The sequence below is a fragment of the Bos mutus genome, chromosome 13 (assembly GCF_027580195.1).
Source record: "Bos mutus isolate GX-2022 chromosome 13, NWIPB_WYAK_1.1, whole genome shotgun sequence".
NCBI classification, from domain to species: domain Eukaryota; kingdom Metazoa; phylum Chordata; class Mammalia; order Artiodactyla; family Bovidae; genus Bos; species Bos mutus.
Window position 1 is genome coordinate 35384944 of NC_091629.1, and position 8378 is coordinate 35393321.

Consider the following 8378-nt stretch of genomic DNA (forward strand, 5'->3'; position numbering starts at 1 on the left):
TTGTACATTAACACATGTATATGGAATTTTCAAGGATGGTACAGATGAATTCATTTGCAGAGCAGCAATGGAGATGCAGACCTAGAGAACAGACTTGTAGACACTTTCGGGGAAGGAGAGGTTGGGATGAATTCGGAAAGTAGTATTGAAACATATACTTTAACATATGTAAAATGGATATCCAGTGGGAATTTGCTGTATGACACAGGGAGCTCAAACTCGGTGCTCTGTGACAACCTAGAGGGGTGGGATGGGGTGGGAGGTGGGAGGGAGGTTTCAGAAGGAGGGGACATAAGTATACCTACGGCTGATTCACACTGATGTATGGCAGAAACCAACACAATATTGTAAAGCAATTATCCTCCAATTAAAAAATAAAATAAAAAGAAATTCAAGGCAACTAGAATAGTTCAAACAATTTTCAAAAAGAAGAATAAAATGGGAAAATCAAAAAAAAAGAGAGAGAGAGTGAGACTAGTCTGGTCTCATGACTTGCTTGAATGCAGCTGAAACTACATTCTCGGCCCCAGTGTTAAGAGGACTGACATCTGTTTTCTGCCTCTTGGGTACAGTCATTAAACTAAAGATATGTAGAAACACTCTGGTGGATAAAATGAAAATTTTGGTCTTTTCAGCCCCAACTGACTTCCCAATTGAAGATGACCTCATTTGGCCTGTACAGTGTAGGGAAAAATGTCAAGTTTAGCTCAATCAATGCATAGAACTAAGAGAAATAATACACTATTTCTATATCATTAAATAATTAAATAAAAAGAAAACACAGGCCTTAAATAATACATTATACTGAAAGGGCTTAATTGATATCTATAAAGAATATTTCATATGAATGCAACAGAATATACATTCTTTTCAAGTGCACATGGAACAGTCTCCTCCAGGTTAGATTACATGCTAGGCCAAAAACAATCCTTAGTATATTCAGGAAATTAAAATCATATCAAACATCTTTTCCAACCACAACACTATGAGACTAGAAATCAACTACAAGAAAAAACTGCAAAAAGCACAAATACATGGAGACCAAACAATATGATACTAAACATCCAATGGATCACTGAAGAAATTAAAAGGGAAATAAGATATACCTAGAAACAAATGAAAACAAAAAAACAATGATCCAAAACTTATGGGATGCAGCAAAAGCAGTTCCAAGACTGAAGCTTATAACAATATAAACTATAAATAAGAAAAATAAATCAGAAGAAAAAAAAAGAAAACTTTCAGATAAGCAACCGAAATTTATACCTATAGCAACTAGAGAAAGAGAACAAATAAAACCCAAAGTTAATAGAAGGAAATACATAGTAAAAATCAGAGCAGAAATAAATGAAATAGAGACTTTAAAAAAACAGTAGAAAAGAGCAACTAAAAGCTGGTTTTTGTAAAGATAGACAAAAATTAATAAAAACTTCAGCCAGACTTATCAAGAAAAGAAGTGAAAGGGATCGGATTAATAAAATTATTATGGAAATGAAAAAGGAGAAGTTACAACTGACACTACAGAAGTACAAAGGATCATAAGAAACTACTACAAACAACTATACACCAATGAAATGGACGACCTAGAAGAAATGGACAAATTCTTACAAAGGTACAATCTCTCAAGACTGAACCAGGAAAAACCTAAAATATGAACAAACTGATTACCAGGAATGAAACTGAATCAGACTTTAAAAACTACCAACAAACAAAAGACCAGGATCAGATATGGCTTCACAAGTGAAGTCTACCAAACATCTAGAGGAAAGTTAACACCTATCCTTCTGAAACTACTTTCAAAAAATGCAGACGAAGGAATACTTCTGAGCTTACTCTCTGAGACTAGCATCACCCTGATACCAAAAGCATACCCCAAAAAAAGAAAATTAGGGGCCAATATCACTGATGATACTCATTGGAAAAGACCCTGATGCTGGGAAAGATTGAAGGCTGGAAGAGAAGGGGATGACAGAGGATGAGAGTTGGATGGCATCACTGACGCAATGGACATGAGTTTGAGTAGGCTCCGAGTTGGTGATGGACAGGGAAGCCTGGCGTGCTGCAGTCCTTCCATGGGGTCTCAGAGTTGGACACAACTGAGCGACTGAACTGAACTGATCATTGATGAACATAGACGCAAAAATCCTCAACAAAATACTAACAAACCAAATCCAACAATATACTAAAAGGATCGTACACCATGATCAAGTGGGATTTAATCCAAGGATGCAAGAAGATTTTGATATCTACAAATCAATCAACATGATATACCACATTAACAAACTGAAGAGTAAAAACCATATGATCATGTCATCAGATGCATAAAAATGTTTTGATAAAATTCAATATCCATTTATAATCAAAACTCTCCAGAAAACAGGTAAAAACAAACATACTTCAACATAATAAAACTCATATAAGGAATTCCCTGGTGGTCCAGTGGCTAAGACTGCACTCCCAAAGCAGGGGGCTCAGGTTCTATCCCTGGTCAGGGAACTAGATCTCACATGCCCAGCTAAGACCTAAGGCAATGAAATAAATAAGATTTTTTAAACCATATATATGACAAGGGGCTTCCCTGGTGGCTCAGTGGTATCAAATCTGCCTGCCAGTGCAGGAGATGCAGGTTCAATCTCTGGGTTGGGAAGATGCCCTGGAGAAGGAAATGGCAACCCATTCCAGTACTTCTGCCTGGGAAATCCCATTGTCAGAGGAGCTTGGCAGGCTACAGTCCATAGGGTTGCAAAAGAGTCAGACACAACTTAGTGACTAAACAACTACAACAACAATATATGACAAACCCATAGTAAACATCATATATAATGATGAAAAGCTGAAAGCATTTCCTCTAATACCAGGACAAAGCAAAGATGTTCACTCTTGCCACTTTTATTCAACATAATTTTGGAAATCTTAGCCACAGCAATCAGAGAAGAAAAAAATAATAATAAAAGGAATCAATATTGGAAAAGATAAAGTAAAACTATCACTGTTTGCATATGACATGATACTATACATAGAAAATCCTAAAAATCCTACCAGAAAACTACTAGAACTCATCAATAAATTCAGTAAAGCTACAGGATATAAAATTAGTATACAGAAATATGCTGCATTATTATATACTAACAATGTAGTATCAAAAAGAGAAATTAAGGAAACAATCCCATTTACCATCACATCAAAAAGAATAAAGTACCTAGGAATAAATCTACCTAAGGAGGCAAAATATCTTTACCCTAAAAACTGTAAGCTGCTGACAAAAGACATTGAAGGTGACACAGATAGAAAGATATACCATCTTCTTGGATTAGAAGAATCACTATTGTTAAAATGACCATACTACCCAAGCAACCTATAGATTCTATGAAATTTCTATCAAATTGTGAATAACATTTTTTCACAAACCTAGGACAAATAATTTTAAATTTGTATACAAATGCAAAAGACTCTGAATAGCCAATAGCTTCAGAAAGAAGAATGGAGCTGGAGGAATCAGGCTACCTGAATTCAGACTATACTACAAAGCTACAGTAATCAAGACAATAAACCAACAACAAATTGAAAAGACAACATACTGAATAGGAGAAAATATTTGCAAATGATATGACTGGTAAAGAATTAATGTTCAACATATATAAACAGCTCATACAACTCAACATCAAACAAACAAAACAAACAATTCAATTAAAAATGGGCAGAAGAACTGAATAGACATTTTACCAAAGAGGAAATTCATATGGCCAACAGGCACATGAAAAGATGTTCAACATAGCTGATCATGAGGGAAATGCAAATAAAAACCAGAAGGAGATATCCCTCAACCTATCAGATATCCCTCAACCTGGCTGTTATCAAAAAGAAAACAAACAACAAATGTTGATAAGGATGCTGGAGAAAAGGGAACCCACACCCACTGATGATGAGAACAGAGATTGGTGCAGTCATTTTGGAAAACAGTATGGAGGTTTCTCAAAAAACTAAAAATAGAAATACCATATGACCCATAAAAAAAAAAAAAAAATGCTAGTTCTAAAAGATACATGGACCCCAATGTTCAAAGTAGCATTATCTACAATTGCCAAGATATGGAAACAATTTCAGTCCATCAGATGGATGCCTAAAGAAGATGTGATACATATATACTGGGTTGGCCAAAAAGTTCATTCAGGTTTTTAGCATAAATATCCAAGGTATTTTCCCCCAAACATCCAACATATATTAACTATAAATATAGATGGTTACCCTCATTCTTGTTGATGCTTCTCAGAAGCTTTTCTCCTATGAGAAAGAGACTCATGCCTTCCCTAGCAGACCAGGTTCCCTGGAATGTGTGAAAACCCTCCCCAGTCATCTACTGCAAAAGGTTGGAACTCTGGGATAGACACATATACTCTAACCATCAGTGATACTCAGAGGTGCACAGTTCTCCATTCTTTTGTGCATTTATCATTTCTTCATTTGTTGATTCATACTTTCACTATCCCTAGCTACCACTGGTAAACAACAAAATTACAAAACACAACTCAAAAAAGAATAAATCAAAAGATGCTGGGGACACAGAGGAAGACGTAAATGGGATTTTTGCAAACATTTAATCCTCATACAGGACAGAGTTATTACCATTATTTTACACTTATAGGGAAATGAAGCATCAGAGAGATTAAGTGAATAACTCACAGAGGACAGAGGAAGGGAGAACTGCTAGAAGTCCATAGAGAACACTAAAGTAAGGAGAGCCAGCCTCACCTCCTAATTTTTTTCCTGGGACACTTGGAATTTTTTCTTGTTTCCTCCATTCTTCCTTTCCTCTAATGAATCATTATCAAGGGAAATCTTCCTTCCTTCACTGTTTTCTCCAGAGACTGAATGTTGGCCAGAAGAAAGGAAATGGAAAATGGCTTCATGCCATCTTCTTTGTGAGTTAGAAGGTTGACATCCCAGCAGGAGTGGTCTCAGCCTCCTTAATTGGGATTGGAGTCATACAATCTTGCCAGGCCTCTTGAGTTGATTATAGGTCACTTCCTCAAAATTGAGTGCCCTATATTTTCTCTGTTTTAGGAATTCTCCCTTATTAGCTTTTGCAGCTCCATTTGGGGATCAGGTTAGTCAAGTTTACCTATAGAATTTTCTCACATTTCTTTTCATTACCACAGAATATCCCTATGGAACTCCTTCCCCACTATTCCCAGTTCCATATCCCACCATGGGTAATCAGATCGCAGGAATGGAGGAGATGGTAACCTTATAACCTCTACTCTTTGGCTGAAAATGGAGGGACAAAGAATGTAAAGAAATGAGAAACACTTGTTCCTGGAGTTAGAGGACCAAGGTTATAAGGGTGGGATTTCAGGCACTAATACAGGAAACGAAGGGATTCCCCTTGGTACTAAGTGGACTCTACTAGAGAGGGGTTGTTTTTTCTCCAGGGAGGTTAAAGTAATGCTACCTGAGTTTCCATTGCCCACTTTAATTCTCATTTTGTATTCCCAGAGCTGAGTGAATTGGAATTATCGTTGTCACCAGCATATTCTTAAATGGCATTCTCAACTTTAATGCTTTTTTAGTAAGCCATACTGGAAATGTGCCCCTTGGGACTGGTCCAGAAGAAACAGCCACATGAAAAGTGTCCAGTGGACCTGGGTAGAATATTAGCCAAGGGTTCAGATCAGTCAGTCCACCTACTCTTTTCACAATGCATCTATCGGGCATTGCCTAGTTAGTGCTCAAATGGAGTCTTCCTGGGACCCCTGCTTTCATGAAGCATAGTATTCTGCAGGCTGAATGGTCATCAAATCCATTCCCTATTCTTGGGCACTTGGCTGACGCACATTTCTCCCTTGCATCCAAGTGGGGCCATGAGCTTAGACAAGATTGCTGTACTTGATTCCTAAAATGTCTATATAATCCTCCACAAAAAGAATCCCTTTTTACTTTGGGCAGGTGGATATAGACAATCTAGAAGAGGTCTCCAAGGCCTTGGAGAATTCCAGGATTCTAGGAAATAGTGGAGTCACACATTGGAAGAAACCTGGATCCCATGGAGATCTGTCCAGGACAGCTGCTGCCAAATGGGTACATTCATATTGGATGCTGAGTAAATGACAAATAAAGTTTTACTGTGCTAAGCTACTGAAGTTTGGGGGTTATCTATTACAACTTTTAACCTACCATAACTAATCTCTGCCCCCACTCCAAGAGTTTTCCACCTTGGTGGGCCTTCCAACTTTCCTCAATATCCTGCTTTCCAGCTTACTTCCTCTCCTAAAGAAAATAAAAAGAAACAAAAGAATAGCTCTTATGCAAAAAAACAACAACAAAAATAAATAAAACAACAACAAGAAAAAAACCAGAAGAGTATCTCTTAGGAGCAGAATCAAACACAGCTGCAAAGCAAACAGCCACACCAAGAGTCCCCAAAGCAGTAGGCTGCTTGCCAGGCTTCAGTGAGGAATATCATTCCATTGGTGCCCATTCCCAGAATCTACCATTTCTACTATGAGGAGAGATATAATCACTAACTCCCAACTCCATTGATTTTAGGTAAATATTAGCATAAACAGTCAAATAACAGGCTCCTAGTCCCCTGTAGCCTCTACTGACAAATGAATGAAGATGGGAAGATGAATTACAAAGTATGAATCTCCTTTCTGCATAAATATATTTTCCCCACATACTCTGTAACCCACAAGCACTGAGAGATAGCCAGCACCAAACTGTACTGTCCTCATGGTGAAACAGTGTAGCGCTAATCCCTTCCCTTCATTCAGTGCCCCTATTGACCATACATAGTAGGTATTTGAGGTGAATGGCACTATTAGGTGGATCAGGAAGCCTTAGGTTTCAGGTCAGTCAGGGTTGTAGGTCAACTTGTAACCAGAGGTAGGGTCAGGCCATTGTAAGTTTAAAGGTCAGGCCAGAGCTAGAGATCCATCTGCAGCTGAAGAATAGAAGGGATGTCCATGTTGTTCATAATAACTGATCCCAGGAAGTGGCAACATTAGCCAAGTTTTCCAATAACATATGTGAATGTGCATGCTTTCAGCCTCCACTGCTACTCTGAGGCAGGGAAGAACTGGAAAACAGTTCCTTTGGGTTTTGAGGACATAATTGAAAAGAGTCTCAGGAGCCAGATACAAAACCCAAAGAAAACTTTTTGTCCATGGGAAAGCTCTCCTCTTAACTCTTTTGGGTAGCACTTACTATAATTTGAATGCAAACGCCAGGAAGTCAGGAATTTTACTTTTGTTATTGCTGTTGTTTGTCACTAAGTCATGTCTGACTATTTGTAACCCCATGGACTATAGCAGAGTGAACATCCTTGCTTTGTCCCTGATATTAGAGGAAATGCTTTCAGCTTTTCATCATTGCAGATGTTTACTATGGGCTTGTCATATATTGTTGTTGTAGTTGTTTAGCCACTAAGTTGTGTCTGACTCTTTTGCAACCCTATGGACTGTAGCCCACCAGGCTCCTCTGTCCATGGGATTTCCCAGGCAAGAACACTGGAGTGGGTTGCCATTTTCACCTCCAGGGGATCTTCCCAAGACAGGGATCAAACTCAGGTCTCCTAAATCCTGGGTCCTAAATCCTAAATCCTGGGTCCTAAATCCATTGGCAGGTGGATTCTTTACCACGGAGCCACAGTGAAGTCCTCTTTTTCTTTACTCTCACTCTAAAGGGGTCTCTTAAGGGAAAAGAGACAAACACAGGTTCTTAGTTTTCCTTCTTAAACTAGAAGTCATGCTGCTGGATCACAAAGGGCCAACCAGGTCTCCAGGGCTTACTGGTCCAGCAATTTGACCCCTTTCCAAATTTGAGCATAATAAACTAGTAGAGGAAAGTAACAATTTCATAGCTCCTGCCTTTCTCTGTTTCCTCCTCTAGAGCTCTAGAACCTCCAAAGCTCTCTTGCAGACCAAGATCTGAAAAGCAGCAAAGCTGCCCTGTCTCCTTCCAGACAACCTATCCCACAATTCCTCCTCAACCTACTGGCAAGTATACCTCCAGCCAGTCCTATGCTGTTACTCTAAACCAGAATTAGGCACAGATCTCTATGTGACACCTGTCAAGTAGCCCCCTATCACCCCAGGCCCAGCTTAGGTTTAACTATGTCTCCTATTCCCAAACATCTTTGAAAACTGACCAGAATCAGATAGACTCCACCAGTGTTACCCCTTGTCCTACGCTGTGAGATGGCAGCCAGTTACAGACACAGAGCCTGCCATCCGTTATTCCCATGTGACAAGCTCCTGGCCTCTCTTTCCAGAGTCCTTTGCCCCTCCCCTTCATAAAGGAAACCCATACTCACAGTTGTGCTTTTGGTCAGCTGCCAGGTAATCCATATAAGGCCCCTACTTTCATTTCAACTCTCCACT